This window comes from Sturnira hondurensis, unplaced genomic scaffold (assembly GCF_014824575.4).
Source record: "Sturnira hondurensis isolate 20B ecotype Veracruz unplaced genomic scaffold, ASM1482457v3 Scaffold0022215, whole genome shotgun sequence".
Lineage (NCBI taxonomy): Eukaryota > Metazoa > Chordata > Mammalia > Chiroptera > Phyllostomidae > Sturnira > Sturnira hondurensis.
Window position 1 is genome coordinate 12,360,332 of NW_028094846.1, and position 20,448 is coordinate 12,380,779.

The following is a 20,448-nucleotide window of genomic DNA, read 5'->3' on the forward strand; positions in this document are numbered from 1 at the left end:
AATTTGGTACCTGACCTGGCCTGGGCCAAAGCGTGCTGTCCAGGAGAGCAAGCACTTGGAGCTATAGGGTAGCTGCACTGCCACCTAGAAACTGTCACTAAGTGCCATGAAGGGACACGGCAGGGCTGACACGGTTGAAGTATTTCTCACTTGGATCATAAGAAAATGATTTGGTTAGTAAGCAACAAAGTTATGTACTCATTCCTTCGTTTACTTTACTGAGTTAAGTGTGTAGATGTAAGTTATCAATGTGCATAACATAGCATACATTAGCAGTTTGATGGTCAGATTAGTTGTCTGTTATAGGGCTCTTTTTTTAAGCAATCACAGTCATTATGAATTGAATGGATCACATTTTTAAAAACATTTTCAGTAAGCTCCAGAGTGAGGAAGCGTAAAAGGAGTAAGTGCAGAAATCTACACGGAGGTCCCTTTGAACCTTTGCTGAGTGTTGGGCAGCCCACGCGTAGAATGAAGTTGCACAAAATTCTTCCAAAAATGCTGGTGAGTCAGCTCCAGCTCTCTCCGGCATCCCTGTGTCAGCTCACACAGGGATACAGGTTTTCAGGCAAATTCCAGCTAAAACCACAATGTGATACCATCGCAACCCGCCCTGAGATGACCAAACACCCTGACAAATGGTGGAGCAAATATGGAACCACTGTAATCCTTACGTATTTCTTGTGAGAAAGTAAAATGGCACAAGCACTTTGCAAAACAGATTGGCAGTTTCCTATAAAACTAAATATACACTTACCATATAAACCAATACTTCTAGATAATTCCCTAAGCGAAATGAAATCACATTTCACAATACACACAAATGTGCACATCTGTATTCATGATAGCGAAAACCTGAAAACACCTCAAAATGTCCATCAACAAGTGATGTATAACCAAATTTCAATATATTTACACAGTGGACTACTGGCCAGCAATAAACAAAATAACTATTGGCATACACAGCAGCAGAGATGAATCTCAAAAACAATATTCTGCGTGACGTAAGCAGGACACAGAATGTGCACCCTGTGTGAGTCCTCTTTGAACTAGGTCTGTGTTTGGAGCGTCTTTTCATCTACAGGTTACTCCTTCCTTCCTCTTTTGAAGAACCGAGGTCATTTGAACTGCAGTCTGCATTTTGCTGATTGCTTACCGATGGTTCATACAGTTCAACGTGACCCATATACTTCTTGCAAATTGGAAGCTGGATCCAGGAGCTTGATCAGACTCGGGTTTGATGTCTTTTGAATCAAAGGATGGCATGTTTTTTCATCAGCTGTCTAGTTTATTGTTCTTGCATGATGTTAGCAAAGTGATGCTGTCCTAATTCTATTATTTACCAGCTGGAATAGTTTTATAGAGAGAAGCTTCTTTTCATCTTGTATTTAGTTGTCTAGTGGTACAGTTCTGAAAGAATAAGTGTTTAGTTCTCTCCTTTTAACTTGTTTTCAAGGTAGTGATTCAGGTCTTTAACATCCAATTAGTTTTTTGATGTTACCAGAAATGCACAGACTTAAAATATTTGATGGTTCTAATTCACTGCAATTCTTATCCTTGTTGACATTCAAATTGTCCTATCTTTGGCAGAAGAATGTGGGAATGAAATGGAATGGAATAGAATAGGAATGAATTAGCTTAGCTCCTGAGTCCTTTTGACATATCCTGGGGGTGTTTAAAAGTTTCCTTGGTATCTGGTACATCCAAATGTTCTAGGTTCATCTTGTTCATTTCATGCCTTTGACCCGGAGACAGCCATTTCTTCAGGAAACACTGATTTCTCCCCTGGCTGGTGTAGCTCAGTGGACTGAGCGTGGGCCTGCAAAACAAAGGATTGCAGTTTGATTCCCAGTCAGGGCACATGCCTGGGTCGTAGGCCAGTTCCCAGTGGGGGGGCACAGGAGAGGCAACCATACATTGATATTTCTCTCCCTCTCTTTTCCCCTTCCCCTCTAAAGATAAATAAATACAATCTTAAATAAAAAATTAAAAAATAAAACTTTCCTTGATATCTGGTTCATCCAAATGTTCTAGGTTCATCTTGTTCATTTCATGCCTTCTACCTGGAACCAGCCATTTCTTCAAGAAACACTGATGTCTTTGAACAGGAAATGACTTTTCAAGACAAAAGTAAGTAAGGTGTTAATGGCTGTTCATTGTTTTCAGGCCTCGTCAGCGGATGGATGGATAGACAGACAGACGGATAGACAGAATATGTTGTGTGTTTGTGCTTTTTATCTAATATTACCAATGAAATTCAGAAATACAGGATTTTGTTAGCCGTTTCTATATTGCATCTCTATCACTTTTCTTCCACATTTAGAATACTGGTCCTTAAAGATACAGGGGAAACTATGGTTTGACTATCCTACAACTATTCATTCGCTTTATCTCATAGGACACACCAGATAGTCACAGAAAAGCGTGCTAATACTACCACTGCCCATTATTATTGCTAAACAGCAGTGTAAATTTTTTGCATGTGTAAGCCTTATTTTCCCTATAATTTCTCATGTACAGACGTGTAATTGTTTCATATGCCATCTGGGTGGATACCTGACCTGCAGCCACTAGGTCTCCACGTAACGATGACTGCTATTCATTTTAGCTCTCTTTTAATCCCTCTTCATCAAAAACCAGCTGTGGTTAAGATACGTTTTCCTGGTGTAGTCTCATTTGGGTCTCTTTTTGCTTATTATCACACATCATTTATTGAACAGACCATCTTTTCTTCAATTCTGCAATGCTGCTTCCATCATATATCAACTTATCACATACGTGAGCCTGTTTTGTCTATGCCTATGCCAACACCAAATGCTCTTAATCACTATAGCTTTATAATAAGCATTATATCTAGTAGGGCAACGTTCCATTCTGATAAAAACAAACAAGTCCTCTCTAAAGGAACAAAGTTTGCAACCAAGCCTCAAAGAAACCCAGCAGTTAAGATGCCACATTCCTTGCACTCACCAAAATATCACTGCAAACATAAGAAATGTACTACTGTAAATGAGAGTCAATAAAAACAGCACACTGCAGAATCACACCTTGAAAGACTTAGAGTATTAGAATTATCAGATACCAAATATGTAATAAAATATGTAGGAATTCACATTTAAAAGGAATAGAATTTAGAAGAGAAACATGCTGGGAAGAATCTCCAGAAATGAAAATTGTACAACTGAAAGCAGAATTTAGATGGATGGATTTAGAATTATATTAAACACAGTGAAAGAAATAATTAGTGCTTTGGAAGTTAAATCTGAAGAAGTTACATTTAATGTGGGACAGAGATGAAGCAAAAGGAAGTGGGAAAAAAGATTAAGAAACATGAAGAGAAGAGTTAGCAGGTCCAGTGTATAAGTAATCTGAGTTCTAGAAAGAAATTATAATGGGACAAACACAGTAGTGAAAGACATATTGACTGAGTGTTTTCCAGAGGGGAGTAAGAATGTCAAACCTCAAACTAAAGTTGTCCAAAGAGCCGAACACTGTAGATAGAAAGAAATATACATACATCAGAGCAACACTCAGAACAATAAAAAACATAAAGAAGATAACAAAAGCAGCCAAACAGAAAAAACAGGGAGGGGCCATCTGCAATGACTGATAGCTGACTTCTTAAGAAACAAGGGTGGAACCGGAAATAATTGAAAATAAATTTTTGAAGTGCTGTAAGAAAGTAACGTTCCACCTAGAATTCTACATTTAGTAATCACGATCTTTCAAAAAATAAAGGTAAAATGAAGACATTTTTAGGCAAAAGCCCAAGAAATTTCCCAACAACACAGCTTCGCAAAAGGAACTTCTAGTGAAGGTAGAGCTTCATGTCAGAAGGAATATTTGTGAGGCATGAAAACAGGAAGCATAAATATTGGCTGTATAATAGTGAAATTTATGTCTAATGTGTGGGGCTGCATATCCAGAAATAATAGCCTGTGACTTGGGGAGGGTGTCAATTGGCAGGACAGCATCCTAAGGTTCTTACATGATTTGGAAAAAGAATAAAACTAGTATTATTGAACTCTGTTAATGATGCATGTTAAGATTTCTGGGATGATTCCTAAAGGAAGAGGACTAGCTCAACATGTTAGCTTTTATCATTATTGCTGTTATCATTATGATTATCATGAGTACATTCCAGGGATCTTATAAGAAAGAAAGAAGCAAGGAGGGAGGAGGAGAAAGAGAATGAGAGAAGGAAAGCATTCTGTAGTCCAAACAGTCTTGCTTAACCAAATTAAGCACGTTTCCTACCTGATTTCTCTAATATATATATATATTTTTGGCTCATGGGAGTTATAAATCCCTAAGCAGGGACTGGAGAAGGTTTGAAGCATTTCCTTATTTATTTGACATCAAAATCTTTATCTCATTGAAGATCTATTAAATCTTGAGAAATTTGACTGTTTAGGGAACACCTTTTAAGTTGGATCTGAATCCACTAGAGGTCGATTTGCCTGTTTAAGGGAATAATATAACCACGTTGGCTTGAGAAGATTAACAGACTCGAACGGTCAATCTTAGAAAGACCTCAGGTTTGGGGAGATAAGACGTTAAGGGAGACTTTCAAATGGTATTGCCCAAGGATACCAGGAAGAATGGCATAGACATGCTGCGAGCTATTGAAACTAGAAGAAAACCCTAAAAGTGCCACCTCGCAAACAGGTTGGAGAGCTTCTGCCTCAAGGCTGTGGGGACTTCCGGGAACACAGCCAAGCAGTCCCGGGGAGCAGACTTGGCACAGATAGTGGCCTTGTGTTCTTTATGAAAGAAAAAAAAAGATTCATTTATTTTATAAGTCATAATACACTACCTAGAAGCCAAATTGCCAATTAAGGTTCTGTTTGCAAGCAGGTGTGGGTTTCAGAATGCTGCTTCTTCATAATCAAGTAAGAGGCAAACTGTCTTTTCAACTACATTGTCAGTGTCTCAAATGCTTAGCGAAGTGGCAGGTTAGGAACGGCTGTCATTATAACGGAATCTCTGGATCTGCCATAAATGCAGCTGTTTGGTGTATACACAACAGCGGGAATAAACCGCTGCTTGTAAAGAAGAGGTTTTTGCTCTTATCAATTCAATGAATTGTTTCCTCTAGAAGTTCCTATGTTCAATGTGTCTAAGCAAAGAGAAGGTGAAAGGGATTCGGTGGTTAGTTGTTCTGATTTCATGTTTTAATTGTGAGTGCTGTAATGTGATCTCACTGACGTTTTAAGTACCTCTGTGGGTAGAGCAGGCTTGTTTTCTCAGAAGACTCAAAGACGTCTGCAGGCACGGATCTCCTGGTCCTCGTGGTGGGAGACTGAAGGGGCCAGCCCGAGCTGAGCTGGTCGGAAGAGATTTGGGTAAGGAAAGAAGAGATGCCCCCCACCGTCTTCTCCACTCCTGGGGCGCCCTCAGCCCTTCCTCCCCTTGCCTTCCAAAGCCTAGGAAGTGTAAAGCCTGCCTCCTCCGTGAAGCTTCCCTTGATACCTGGTCCCCCTCTATCTGTCTGTTTTTTCTTTTCTAAAGGAAAAGCTTATCTGTCTAGTAGCATGAGAATCCCACTGCCTTGCAGTATCCTCTAATTATGAGTCTGATGTCCTCCTCCCAACAGCAGGCTTGCAGGCTCATCCGGGCCTTATAGTTTTGATTCTCGCTCTGTTCAGGGATGGGTTCCCTTGTTAATGAAGTGACTAATGAAAGAACCCGGGAGCTCACCAGTTCAGGGACTCATTATTCAGGCTGCTCCCTGACAGTAGGGAGGTGTGAGGTTACCTGTGGTTTAGGGATCACTTGTTGATCATCCTCCTGGTCATCCATCTTCAAACAGCGTTAGGAAACATACCGTATTTTGCTGTGTATCACGCGCACTTTTTTGGTCCCAATTTTTGAGGGAAAAATAAGGATGCGCGTTATACCTGGGTATAATGATTACACACCCTGGGTATACTAATGAGTATAATAATCCTGTGCATAATGCGCACAAAAACCGTGGGCTCAAAAATACAGTAAAATATGATAGTGCTGCAGCGAGCACTTGTTTCTTATCTGTGTTTATGATCAGATTAGACCAAACTCAAAATGAAGCCCTTTCTGAGGGATTCCAGGCTCTTTTCTGTGACAGGAACTGTTGTGAGGGGGTGGACAGGGGAGGGCAGGGCGGAGTGTGGGGCTGGAGACACACCTGGCTATTCCAGTTCTCCCCAGCCCCCACCCGCCACACTTTGCTACACTGTTTGTCCTTTCATTCCCCATCGCAGCCCCTATCCTTTAAAAATAATTTAAAATGTGTAAATTATAGTTCACATACACTATCATATTAGGTAGAGGTGTACAGTAAAATGGTTAGACCGTTGTATAATTTACTAAGTGACCCCCCCTAGTAAGTCTGGTGCCCACCTGGCCCGTACAGAGTTATTACAATATTATCGGCCATGTTCCCCATGCTGTACTTGACATTCCCGTGACTGTTTATATAACTGCCAGTTTGTCCATCTTAATCCCTTTCCCCCTTTTCCCCCAGCCCCCAAACCCCTTTCCCATCTAGCAATCATCAAAATGTCCCCAGTATCCGTGAGTTGGTTTCTGTTTTGTCGTTCGTTTATTTTGTTTTTAAGCATCTTCAAGGACCGCTTTGAGGATGGGCACTTGGAAACGTGTGTTTAGCCTTTGTAAACACCTCCTCCAAGGCTTTGCAAAGGCAACAGAAGGCGTTTTAATTCTAGTTATTTGCTCTCCACCCATGAGTTTGCAGAAAACTGGAGGTCAGACCCCCCTGCCTCTTCTTGCTATTGGGAGGCACTGGAACAGCCAGATCAGATGGAGCTTGCCAGGCTGCTAATGGATGCCCTGAACAGACCTGAGGGCAGGTAAGGGCCTAGGGATCAGAGCCCTGGGCCCTGCTGGCGTTGGGACACCGTGACGCCTGGGTGAGTGTCCCCATCTGCAGTGTGGATGCCGCAGAAGGAGCACCGAGCGGGCTCCTGGAGTGTGGCTCTGACTAAGGCAGGGAGAGACTGTCACAGTGCCAACAGCTGTCCAATTTATTTCAGCGGCAGCGTTTCCACGGGAATGGGAAATTATTTAGCCTCAGATCCTTAGCTGGTTTCCTTTACATCATTTCTGTATCTTTTAATTACTTGCACATTTGGGAAGCTCTAGGGTCCTCCTAGACCATACAGGCGTGTAATTTTAATAAAACGCAATTTATTAAAATCTGAGCCTACCAAATTAGTAAAGTATGGGAATGGATTAATTTTACCACAAAGAGATTTCATGATCAAATTCGGTGTTGCTTCTATTAGTCCTTAATTCTCCTGGTGCGTGCTAAAATTACCTTTATGGATTTCTTTGTTTTGACTTCAGAAGTAATCCATGTTCTTAGTTACGATACTCCATGGTGGTTACAAACACAGTCTTTGACTTCTCCCAGGCCTAGATTTGAAACCTGGCCCTGCCACTTACCTGCAATATATCTGGATAAGTCTCTTATCCTCTTGAGAATACAAACGGGAAATTTTGCAATGACTAAGTGAGGTAGCACACCTCAGGCGTTTAGTGTGTGGCAAGAGCTCAGTATGTTAGTATGCAATTCTTCATCTTGTTATTAGAGTATTTGTAGATAAAGGTCAGTTTACCCACATTTGATTTAAATGCAGCTTGTTGCTTTTAAGTGTGAGATCTACCTCCATTGCTCGAAGTCCCTCCTGCCCAGTGGTTTTGGTTTGATGGCCGCTGGGACTCCTTCAAGGGCCAAACCCACCACAGAATGGGCTAGAGAAAGGGCTATTCCCAGATTCTACTGACTGTAGGCAGAGGACCTGAGGTCTTCTCTCAAAACTAACGTTTCTTACCGTGAAGCCCATGGGCCCCTCTGTCAGAATCACCTAGAAGTGTTGATTAAATTGCAGATCCCCGGGGTCTTGTCCCAGGTCTTTTGGAATAGAATCTTTGGGGGGTTTGAGGTAGGAATCCGCCTAGTCATCAACACCCGGGTTGTTCTGATGCTAATAAATAAATTAGGCAACGGTCTAGGGAGGCATTTGGGTGCGGAGTGGGACCCCTCCTGTGAGCGCAAATCTTTGGCTTTCTGATGTCCATCTCAGGTGCAGGTCTTCGTCCTCCACGACCTCATCTGGCCCAGGGAAACGGCGCTGCCTCGATGCTGTCCAGTCCTTCATCCTCTCTCATCCAGGTTTGCTTATTTGCTCATTTTTTTCTTTTGTCTCCATTCTCGGGCTAGAATTACAAAGATGGATACAAAATGGTCAGTGTCCGCAAGGGGCCCCCAGTCCCCTGAAAAAAAAGCCGGTTCTTCAATAGGTGCGCAAGTGAGTCCCAGGCCGCAGATTCAGGACAGCGAGACGATAACTGTTTTTTTCTACAACCACATGCGATTTCTACCTTGATCCCTCATCATGCCTCTAGTGAGAAGTTAACTCATAGTCCTAGACCATGCAGGGTCCCCCTTGCCCTTCTCCCTGGGGCTGCACCTAGACTCCATCAGTTCCACAGCATTGGGAGGGACTGCACTTTCACACGCAGCATCCGCTGTCTCGGCTCATATCTGGCTGTTAGTTCACCAGTCCGTGCAGGACACACGATGCCCTCCCATTCCCCATGAAGGCCCCTCCCCAGGGTCGCCAACCCCCTCCCAGCTCCTTCAGTTTCCTTCCTGTGTGTGAGAAATAAAACCAAGATGCTCTCCTTCCCTCCTGGGCCACGCGTCCCATCCCCTCTCCTTGCCCATCTCGCCCGTCCTCAGTCACTCACAGGTGTCTGACTCTCACTTGCTCCTGCCTCCCTTTCCTCTGGCTGCCGTCTCTAGGATCTTCCAAATCAGTTGTGTAGGGAATAAAGTTTGTACTGTAAGACATTCAGGAGCTAAGCTTTTATCCTTAAAAAGACCCTTTAAACAATGAACTGCCAACTCGAGTCTATTTGGGGAAACTCAGAAAGCTAATGTGAATTCATTTCCTGCTCTTTGAATGTTTTATGTAACAGCCTGACTCGAGGGCAGCGAATACGGACTGCCTGTCTGCTCTAACTGGGGAAAGGTTGGGCACCAGAAACACCAGGGGAAGAAATGTAGGGTTCTTTCCCCGGGTGTCCTCCCCACGAGGGTGATTCCAGTACAGTGTGTGAGCGGCTTGGAGAGAGTGAACCACCGCGTGTCTTGAGCAGACTGAGGGGTTCAGGGAAGACTTCCCGGAGAAAGGAGTTTGCTAAGGGGACGAGGGAGTTCGGGAGGCAGAGAAAGGAGCATGACAAAGGGTTGTGAGCATGATGGAGAAGGTGTCATATTTGAGGATCTGCAAGCAATTTAGTGTGGCGGGAATACAACTTATATGAGATGGGAGCTTAGTAAAATAGGAGACTGAACTGGTACACTGGCCTCAGATCAGGAAATACGCCCTCCTAAAAGCAATGGAAAGTCACAGAAGAATTTGTTTAGAGAAGATGATGATCAAATGTAGATAATAACAGTGGAAAGGTCAGTCTGCCATTGATGAGAATGAACTCAACGTCAGTGTTCAGGGAAACCCGTTAAAATGAGCTTTCAGTAACCAAGCGACAGATTATGAGGCTTTGGTACGATATGATGGTAAGCAGGGGTGAAGAGGAAGCGAGATATGGGAGGGGTTATTAGGAGGTAGACGAGATGGGGTTTAGTAGTGGGTTAAATGTGCATGCATAAGGAAGGTGTAAAAATGATTCCCATATTTTCAGTAGATGATGAAGTTATTCTCTAAGATAGAAAATGTAAGGAGAAGGCCGAGGTGAGAGGTGAGGTGAGGTGAGGCGGGAGGAGGAAGTGAGAATAGGAACGTTGGCAAGGCACCCAGGCGGAGTTGCCCAGGAGGGTCAGGAGCTCAGGAGAAAACTCTGGGCTGGAGACGGGAAGCAGGATTCAGCTCCTTAGGGAAGGTGACCGAAGTCCCGAGCAAATTAAGGTCACAGAGAGTGTGTACAGAATATGCAGGGGAAAAGGAGTAATTCGAGATTCTCAGAGCTGGCCGATGGTGAACTCTTAATCCCTTCTGTGTTTCTCTTCTGTCTCTAAGCTGGTTGACGTCCGAATGGTCCTTCTCTCGGTTGGGATTTTAGTGCCAACTGCAGAGAATTCTGCGTTTCTGTGTCCGGTTGTTTCACGTTCTGATTCTGAGAGCAGCCTCTCCCACAACTGTTTTCAGCCACTTCAGGGATCTGGTTGGAGCATAGTTTTTCTCTCCTTAAACCTGTTGTCTATGAAACGGCACAGCCCTGGAGAGTCGGCACGTGGCATCTCCTACTCTACTGAGCCCTGTGGTGGGAGAGGGGGCAGGGATGTTCTTACAGCTCCCAACCCAGAGGAGAGAACAACGTCCAGACTGTGTGCATGTGCTGAGCTCCAAATCTCTTCTCAGAAGTCCACAACTTCCCACTCTCCTTAGTATGTAATGTGTCTCCAGTGTGTTAGAACATTTCTTAATGTTTTGATATCACAAAACACCACCTGATGATATTTTTATGCCTAGGCTTATAAAAACTCTGTATTTTGTTAGGACAACAACCTCAAAGTATTATATGGTGGGGAAAAGAGAGTAATTGGATCTTGAAATCAAGAAAATAAAATTGCTTCAATATTTATCACTATTATGATAAGATGGTTATTTGTCGTAAGACTTGAAAAAATTTTCCCATTTACTCACATCACATCTGCAGGTTATTCACAGGACACCCATGTTCCAAGGCACATGGTATGGGAGACATTTTGGGGGAAGTTTGCTTCTGACTGTCCCCAATTCCATGCTCACCACGTGGGGCTTTGCCATCTTTAAATCTGAAGGCAATCACAGAAAGAAGGAGGGAAGTCTCCAGAAAGCTGCTGAGTTCTGTCCTTCCATTTCTGTTCAGTCCTTAATGCCCTTGGAGGAAGTAGGGCTCTGGAAGGCCACAGGAGGGCCCTGCACAGGGCTCCGCAAAGAGCCGACCGGGGGACGCTCTGGCAGCCACGGCAGCAGGGACACGGGGGGAGGAGCAGTCATTAGACAGGCCACCCAGGGCACGGCAGCCAAGCTGCAGGCCACCAGCTTAGTTAGCAGCAGGCCCCAGCACCCCATCAAGGGGGCGGGCTGGACAGGGCTGGGGGACCCCGGCAGCCTCCTCTCCTGCTTTGCTCACACCCACCCCCTGCGGCAGCGGCATTGTGGGGCGTAACTCTCTCCCTCTCTAAGAACATGCGAGTGTGTGTAATATATTGTTAAAGGATATTTATTTCAAAAGGTAAAACCAGGACTGTCCCACAAATATAAAATGACCACATCAAATAGTGTGTTTAACTCAACAAAGGAGGGAACCATTAACCTTTCCAACTGCCTTAAAGAATTCCAAGACCCACACAGAAATAGGGAATAAGAACTTCAGAAATAAGCTTACTAATAAATGCAACATGTGCCCCTTTCTGGAGACAAGAATGGTTTTCGTTATTACCCATGTTCTGCAATTGATAGGGCTGCAAAATAGCTCAAGCGGATGAAAGACTGAGATAATTTTAGATGAATGAGCTGCTTAGAATAGTTTCTGGTCATAGTACGTGCAATGGAAACTTTCGCTGTTACTTGTCATTACAGTTACTGTGTATTTGGAGTCAGACAGGCTAGGGTTTGAGTCTCATCTCAGCCACTCACTAATTGGGTGACTTGGACAAGGAACTTCATCCTTCTCAGCCAGTTTTCTTAGTAAATTTTTTTTAAATTTATAAATCTTTAGAGGAGAAGGGAAGGAGAGAAGGAGAGAAGTATCAATGTATGGTTGCCTCTCGTGAGTTCCCTGCTGGGAACTGGCCTGCAGCCCAGGCATGTGCCCTGACTGGGAATCGAACCACAATCGTGTGGTTCGCAGGCCCGAGCTCAATCCACTGAGCTACGCCAGCCAGGGCTCAGCCAGTTTTCTTATCCCTGTGCCATTACTTTACAACTAATAAGGAGTAACTAGGATAGCATTTATGAGATATTCCACATATGGGTTAACACGGAGTCCACATTCAATAGTAGTAGCACTGTTTTTATTATTAGAGGTAGCAGATTACAAGGCCGAGTCTCCTATTTAGGTAACTACTTGTTGCTGTTTTCCTTATTGGTATAATCAGCTCAAATTTCTTTGGGATTTAGTGAAAGTTTTAAATTTTAGTTAGATAAACAAAGAGACTGCAAATACCTGGCAAAATTGTACTTGTTTTCTGTTCTTAATTCCAAATGTAATTATTGAGTAGGTCTTAGTATGTTTTTTTTTCTTTTTAAAGAGTTAAGCACAAGCACATGGTAGTGCATTCCCTCGACGTGGAAGAAAGGTTGTTGTTGCTCCACATGAACAAAGCACACAGCACAGAAATTTCTATCAATAATTATTTATGAAATGGATCACTCAGCATCCTGAGGTCGCTTCAAGAAACCTATTGATTTGGAGACTCAGAAAACTGACAGGAAAATCCAGGATGATCAATCCCTCCCTCCCTTTATTTTGGTGATAGGAAATGATTATTCAGAGAGGTTAAGAATATTGTCCAATGTCACACAGCTAGCCGTTAGCAGAATTGGGACAGGAAGCCCAATCTCCTAACTCCTAGGTAAACAGTCTCTGAATTTCCCTTCATTTTCTCCACCATCTAGGTGATAGCTGTCGATAGAACCACTAGGCCTTCCCCTGTATGTACTTGGTTGAGAAATTGAAGCCCACGCAAAAGCCCCGCAAGCCTCTGTACAGCATCGGGACAGACAGGACACGCCAGAAGAGGAGGTTCCATTGACTAGACTGAGCCCCCATGGTCAAGGGTGAATGGAGACCTACTCAAGTAAGTGATCTCATGATTTTTTTAAGTGCACTGATGCCTATGAAATATTCATCCACTCTTTCCTACCATTACTACTCACTGCATCAGTAAACCATTGCCCCCCCCCCCCCCGTCTGTTTAGGTGTGCAGCTTAAATAAAAGCTTCCCACGAAATGGAAAAGGTTCCTTTTAGCTCAGAGGCAGGACACCAATGCGTGTTTTGGTTTCTTGTCCTTTTCCTCAAAGAACCAGATGTCTCCCTGGGCCCCTGCACAGAGAGAAGCCCTGGTACCTGTGCAAGGAGAGGCTAAAATGGCTAGAGAGAGAGGACAGACAGACTTCAGGTGATTGGCTTGCTGGGTGATGCTCCCAGTTTCAGTCGGAGCTCATTTTCCCTGTGAGCAATAAAGCAGGGCGCAGGGAGCAAGGCTTCCCTGACACAGAGGCTTGCCAGACATTGAATGGGGTTTATTGTTAAGCCTTGCACCTGGGTTGCTGCATGCAGTTTCCCCTTTGTGAACAGAAGTATTGCTCACCAGGACCAGACAGACTGAACTCCCCGAACCCCCACTCCCCTACTCCTCCTTCTATGGAGGCTTCTTCCTAGACTCTTTTCTGCCTAGCCCTTAACCGCGATTAACCCCTTGGGCCCTCATCACTCCTCCCTGTGTGTATTTCCTCCAGGTGTTTGTAGCCACGATCATGCATTCTCCCTCCATCAGTAACCATTTGTAGATCTCTCTAGCTCCGGTCCAAATCTCTCTCAGCTTCAGCTCTACCTGTCCAACTATACCACCTCTCTCTATCAGGTAGCCCACGGCCCCTCAAACTCAATAGTCCCAGACTGAACTCACTATTGCCCCTTGATACCTCCCTACCCTCTTGGTTCCCCAAACCTGCTCCATCTCTAAATCTCATCTTTGAGAAAGAAACCTTCATTGTGTTGCCTAAGCCCGGAGACCAGGATGCCATCCCTGACTGTCCCCTTTTGTACCTCTGCTTCAGTTATCTGTGACTGCCAACAATTGATGTAAAACATACTGACTTAAAATAACAGTCATTCATTTGGGTCATGAACTTGGACAGGGCTCTGTAGGAATGGCTCATCTCTGCTCTGCGGACATCGGCTGGGATGTCTTAATGCAGGATCATTCCCAAGACGACTCGCTGGCAAGTTGTCACCCAGGACATCAGGACAGGACGCCTCAGTTCCCCTCCATTTGGGCTCTTCATGGGGCTCCTTGGGCTTCCTCACAGTGCGGTGGCTTCGTTCCAAGGGTGTTCCCAGAGACAGGAAGTAGAATATACAGATTGCTTAAGGCCTGGGCCTGAAAACTGGCCCAGAGTTACTTCTGCCGTATTCTATTGGCCACGAGTCACAGACCCACCCAGATTCAAACACAAACCCCACCTCTGGTGTGAATTATCAAAGAGTTTAGGGCTATCTTTAACCTACTGCACCCTATATCCAATCACACTCCCACGGTCTTCCCCTTGCTCCTGTGACTTGTCACACACCGTCTCTCTCGTCTTGAATGCCTTTTTCCACCTTGTCCTGTTTCCTGCTCTTTCTTCAAGATTCTGCTCAAGAGTTAGTGTCCCAAATCTTTCTTAATTCTACCCCACATCAGGGTGTAACATAACACTCTACGTTAGCATTTATTATTCTGTATTGTAATCATTCATGAGTATATCTTTCCCACAAGTCTGTGAGTGCTATAAAAGGAGGGAATGTCTTACATATTTTGTATTCCTAGAACCAAGCATGGATCTGGGCCAAGGACCTCCGCAAACATTGATCAAATGGGTAAATATCTCCTTCTTTTAATCTCTCAGTGGTCTCGTAAGGTGGCAGAAGCTGAGTTGCCATTCATCTCGGATAAAAAGAAATAAACATAGCCAAGGGTAATGACATTACCCGAAGTCACACAGCCAGGAAGATAATTCAGAAGAGTCAACAGAAGTTCAGTTCCCGAAAGTAAGTGGAAAGCGTAGATCTGGGAATAAGGTTAAGAAGGCTAAGAAAAAGCCCCTCCAGGAACAGACTCGGTTGTTTGGCAGCAATTGTCTCTGAGGTTATCCGCTCTATTCTGTGTTTACTGGGAGAAGGCAACCGGCCTTAGCCCACCCACCGCCAGGAGACAAAAACCACCCAAAGAGCTGGAAGATGGTCTGCTGAGAAAAGAGAGGGGACACGGTGCAGCGCTTCGTGCAAAGAGGGAAGGTGAAACGAATGTAGATTCTGGAAATACGGTGGGAGCGTGAGATTTTGCTCGGGATTCTCAAGTGACTCTTCAGAGCAGAAAGAGACAGCTATTACCAGAAAGAGAGGCTGTGCCTAGGGGCCCACGTGTTAGGGTCAATTGGATAATTCATTGGCATGAAAGCCTCAGCTCAGATAAAACACCCCTCAAGGACAGCTGCCTTTCTGCGCTCTGATTTCATGCTTAACACGTCCCTTCTGTTCACTAATTTGGTTTCTTACATATTTTTTAAGGGAGATATTCTCTTGATAATGGTTCTGGCTATTCTAGCCACTACAAAGAAGCCTTGTTCTTTATAAATCCATACAGCGCTATGGAAGCTTTTAAGTGAGTTTCTTTTAAATTTGGTCTCCTGGAAAAGTTCTCTGTATCTGGTCAAATGCATTTGAATTCTGATTGACTTAGCTTTTTTAGATCGCACAAATAATTCATGTATACCTTCTCACTGTAAAAGATTCCAAAGATTGAAATAAAGTGGAAACGAAAGCTCCTTTTATCACCAGACCTCTATCCCCCTCCCAGCCTCAGGGATAATAATTCCTAGGAATCCAGTATGTAGCTGTCAGTCCCTTTTCTATACGTCTACAGACAGGTGCCTATTGTATATGTTGCAAATAGGTTCCCATCATCCATCACATCTGTATTAACTGTAATTGTGGTGTCTTTTGTCGAGTAGACATTTTCATCATGACTTTAGGTTTGGTGTCTTGTTTAAGAAGAAAAGATTAGTATCTTAACTAGAAAAACTGCACACGCCTGTCTGACCCTGGTAACAAATAGCGTAAGTGATCTTGAGTGAGTCCAACACTCCTTTGAGCATTAGTTTTCTTATCAAAGGAATGAATTTTTTCACTCACAACTCATTTACTGTGGGCCACATTATGCCACGCCTAGATGCTGGGCATGCCTAGTTGCTGGGGACACCTAAATGAATGTGACATTCAAGGAATATACAGTCTAATGGGAGGTGTGGGTGAAGAAACAGCTGTAGGGTGAAGAAATAACCACAGAGAAGGACATGGGCGAGCATAGACTTTTGTGCAGAATCTCATGGGAGTTGGTGGGAGGAACGAGGCAGTTTCGTAGGGCTTGTCCGAGTGGGGTCGAACGAAGAACAGGAAGGGCATGTTGGGCGGGCAGAGCCACAGGTACAGAGGCCAGAAAGCAAGAGCGAGAAATTGCCAGCACGCGATGGGAGTGACAATGGTGATGAGCTGAGTCTGGAGAGGTCAGCAGGGCCTGTCATCACCCATATCATTGAGTTTAGCCTTTTTTGTAAGGACACCTGAGAATGCCTGGAGTTTGAAGCAAGACAGTAAGATGTGGACTGACCTTTAGCAGAGACCCCTTTGGTCAGCCTATGGAGAGGGGGTCAGAACAGGGCGTGATCAGAGGCAGGGAGGGCGTGGGGAAGGAGGCCATCGTCCTAACCTAGGAAGGAGACGGCGACAGGGGGAATAAAGGAGCAGCTGAGGAGACGGACCCACTGGACAGATTTGGGAAATGCACCTGCCTTCCCCACATGTCAAATGTGTTGTTTATGAACTAAAATATTCCACATCCTAATGGAGTTGTAAGCACTGTGACAGGCCAGCAGGAATATTTCTGAACGGAGAAGACTTCCTGGAAGAAGTAAAAGTCACTATAGTTGAGAAGTACAAAATTACTATGTGTTCAGACCTTGCCTATTCCACCCTTCATACTCTGATCTTCTTTGCATGACTGTGAACCTGTGAATCAAGCATCAGCCTGTCTGCCTCCCCTTTTTCCCTACCGGCCTTGTTCCTGCTTTGGTTACCTCCTGTGTGTGTGTTAGGAGACAGAGGGCTTGTTGTCCATCCGGCCTACCACTCGCAGCCCTGATATTGGCCGATACTCATCTCACAATCGTTCACTCCTTGGAAACCTGGACCAGTGGATGAGTCAGCCCCCTCAACCAAGGGGCCAGAGGAGGTGTGAATGGGGAAGAGGAAGACTCTCTGGTGTTTTTTCATCTCTTGATTCTACATGACACCGCTTCTCAGTGATAGAGGGACTTCACACTTTACTGAAGTGTTACCCTGAGTCAAAGAGCATTATAGAAGAGCAAATGATCAAAACTGTAACAGATTTCTTAATTGCTCCAAGGGATCAATGTTTCTCCCTGCTCCATCCTCATCCCCAGCTTTGCTTCTGCTTCCTGCTCCCAAGCGAGGCACCACACGAGGTATCACGGGGAGAGGACATGCCCTTTGCCAGGACCAAAGCTTTTCCTATCATGGTATTAGCCTCCAGCTCTCTCACTCAGAAGTGCAAAAACTACTGAACAGCATTTCCCAGACCTGCTGCTGGCTAATAGCCCCAACTGCGCATGTTTTAGGAAATCCATCCCAGGCAACAAGGTACATTTTGTGGGAGCCACTGGGTTAGCGTTGTCTTCCCTTCCTGCTTTCTCAACGAGAGTGGGCCTGCCCTGCTATGCAGACAGGCTCTGTGGGGCCAAAGCCCTGGGTGTGCCTGGCCACAGTGACAGGAAATGAATGTCACCTTGATGCTGCCAATTGCCCTTTGGCCTGACGTTTTGGTGGTCCTTTCAAAGAAAGCGAAGTTTGTTGACATTCTTTCTTTTTTAATTTTTATTTATTTATCTTTAGAGAGGAAGGGAAGGAGAGAAGGAGGGAAATATCAATGTATGGTTGCCTCCCGTGAGTCCCCTGCTGGGAACTGGCCTGCAACCCAGGCATGTGCCCCGACTGGGAATTGAACTGCGATCGTGTGGTTCACAGGCCCGCGCTCAATCCACTGAGCTACGCCAGCCAGGGCTGTTGACATTCTTTTAATAAATCTTTTATCTATTGACTTGAGGAAGAGAGAGGAACATAGCTATGCTGTTTCACTTATTGATGCATTCACTCGTGGTTTCTCGTATGTGCCCTGACCTTGGGGCTGACCCACAACCTTGGTAGGTGGGGACGATGCTCCAACCGCCTGAGCTACCTGGTCAGGGCCTAAGTTTGTTGACATTCTGAGTTTGGTTATCAAAGGCCCCAGGAAGCCCCTCCATTATTTGGCTGACATCAATTTCATCTATTTCTATCCCTCATGATTAAAAACAAGCTGAGCTGTTGGTGCTTTGGCCTAAAGATGCCCAGTTTCACCCATGTGACATGTAGGCCTTAAATGGCAACTTGCCAAGGACAAGTGGATAGGAAAGGAGACAACTGGAAATCCATTAAGAAAGTTATACAAATAATCATAATATATTTATTTGTGCTGTCTTATTTGATCCTGAACGAGGGGGGCATTTTGATATTTGTTTTAAAGATGAGAAAACTGAAGCTCAAAGATTCAGAAACCTGCCCAAGTAGCGCAGGTTGGTGGAAGAAGGTACGTGGATTGATGTGATGTGAGGCCTCCGTGTTCCTGCACCGTGGGCTGGATCCCACGGTGTTCGTCTGCCCCCGGACAGGGGGTGCCATTAACCAGGGAAGCCAGCGACCAGGACCAGGTGAGTTTCCAGCTTGGTTTTGAAGAAGGGGAAAGACGAGAGAGATCTGGCAAACAGAGAGGAGTAAGATTTGCTTTGGGAGTGGGACAAGGGATTTATTAAATCTTGCACATTAAATGCATCTGATTGGGAGGTAGCATTAGCACAGGGAACTTTTGCGTTTAAGCTGTGATCAGCTTAGCATTACAGACTGTCAGCCTCGGGGTCTGTACACAGTCACAGCGTTCAGTACCGTGGTCTCCAGTTCCATTAGGAATTGGGAGCTGAGGAAAGCCAAGGCTGCAGTGGGCTGGACAATGGGAACCTGACTCTTTCTTTTCTCTTAGAGCCTGAAAGAGCCCCTGTCAGGACCAGGAGCATCAGCTGGGCACCATGGGGCTATTTGCAGCTTGACAGCCTCTGCTGAATTATTGATGTCCCTCACCGGCCTAGGACCTCCCCCTTGTTAACAAATCTCGCTCGGTATTAAAATTTAAAGAGGCAGATGAGTGCAATCTCTCGCCCTATTATTCCCCTCTTCTTTTACCATCTGAGCTCTCATTTTTAAGTCAATCAGCCTGAAAGGCTTCCCTTGGGGGCTGGCACAGCTCCGAGAGCCAAGTTCAGGACAGGAAAACTGAAGGCCATGAGTGAGACTGTGATCTTGAGTCCAGGGTCGGCTGCAGAACCTGAGCAACTTGGGGCCTGGGAAGCCCTGACCCATGTCTTTTCCTTACAGAATTGCCTTTGTGAAAATCCTATGTGTATCAATGCTGTATTTTCATAAGAAAAACATGTCCAATTCTCTGACTTCTACTGAAAATCGGCGGGCATGGGCCTTCATTTTCACATTGTGCCGCGTTCAGGGGCTGACGGGGGCTGCTCCTGTTAATGAGGAAGGGCCCCTTCGCTGGACCTCAGTTTCCGTCACTCCCTCCTAGTGGCTGAAGCTGTGACCCTCGGTGTCAAAAAAGATGGTGCACATGTTTTCCCACATGCCCACTTAGGTCTGTGAGTGTTACGGAACAGAGGTCCAAGGGAGGGGGCAATATTTTGCCCACCCAGGGATGCCAAAAACTGTTACAGAAAACAGGGGCCCCTCCCAAGGACGGTATACTAATACCTCCTGGACTCATCTGTCTGCCACCAGGGGAAAGACATCTCTCCATGCCAGAGATTTGTAAAAAGGAAAGGAAAGGTTTATTTAAAGCTATACAGACTTAAAAATAGTGACCCAATGTCCCCATTAGTATATCAAAGTCCTTTAGGATAACCACAGATGCCCACAGCACTTCCTTCCCCCCTGCCCTAATTTGGGGTAGCGTATCTCAGAAAAAGAAGCACACATCTATGTTTCAGGCCACTGGTACTGTCAGCTGTGTCACCATCTGTGCAGGCTCTCCAATTAATCCAAAGTCATGCAGTACCTTCTCACGGTCCACTGGCAAGAGTTCTTTGTACCCATTTTTCCAGGCAAAGTCTCTCCAGCTTCCTAGGCCGCACAGCCAAATGGAGCACCCCAAGGCCATGTGGGTCTCTTCTACCAAAGCTTCAGGGGTCCGCACCCCACCAAGAGCATGTGGCCTTCTTCTTCACCTGGCTGCGGGGGTTCCCACTCCGGCAAAGCCGTGTGGCTCTCTTTCACCTGGGCAAGAGGGGGGCCCTCCCTCTGCTAAAACCGCGTGGCTCTCCCTCCAATGGCTGCCATGTCTGGGTTTAAATCCCCGTGCCAATCTTCTTCTGTACCCCTGTTTCCTACTCCTACCACGATCAGTTACACCTGCCAGTATTTCTGTATTATTACAAGTTTACTGGGCTGCCATCATGAGTAAACGGCCATCTAGGCCCCATGTCCTAGAGCCAATCTTCTCCAAGCTCCCACGTAGGTGCTGTACCTCAGGCGACCTGCCCCCAGTTACCTCTTG

General features: G+C 45.1%; 1 long non-coding RNA gene across 3 annotated transcripts; it reads left to right on the top strand.

Moving 5' to 3' along the window:
• Window positions 1–1,087: 1,087 nt before the first annotated feature.
• Window positions 1,088–19,211, top strand: LOC118979139 (uncharacterized). 3 transcript variants are annotated; one of them, XR_005064847.1, is made up of 8 exons: window positions 1,088–1,235; window positions 2,035–2,134; window positions 5,232–5,345; window positions 6,600–6,911; window positions 8,088–8,176; window positions 14,551–14,600; window positions 18,361–18,544; window positions 18,871–19,211. It is a non-coding gene; the product is annotated as an uncharacterized LOC118979139 (long non-coding RNA). The 3 variants fall into 3 exon arrangements; XR_005064846.1 differs by having other exon boundaries at window positions 18,361–19,211; XR_005064848.1 differs by having other exon boundaries at window positions 6,730–6,911; window positions 18,361–19,211.
• Window positions 19,212–20,448: the final 1,237 nt, after the last annotated feature.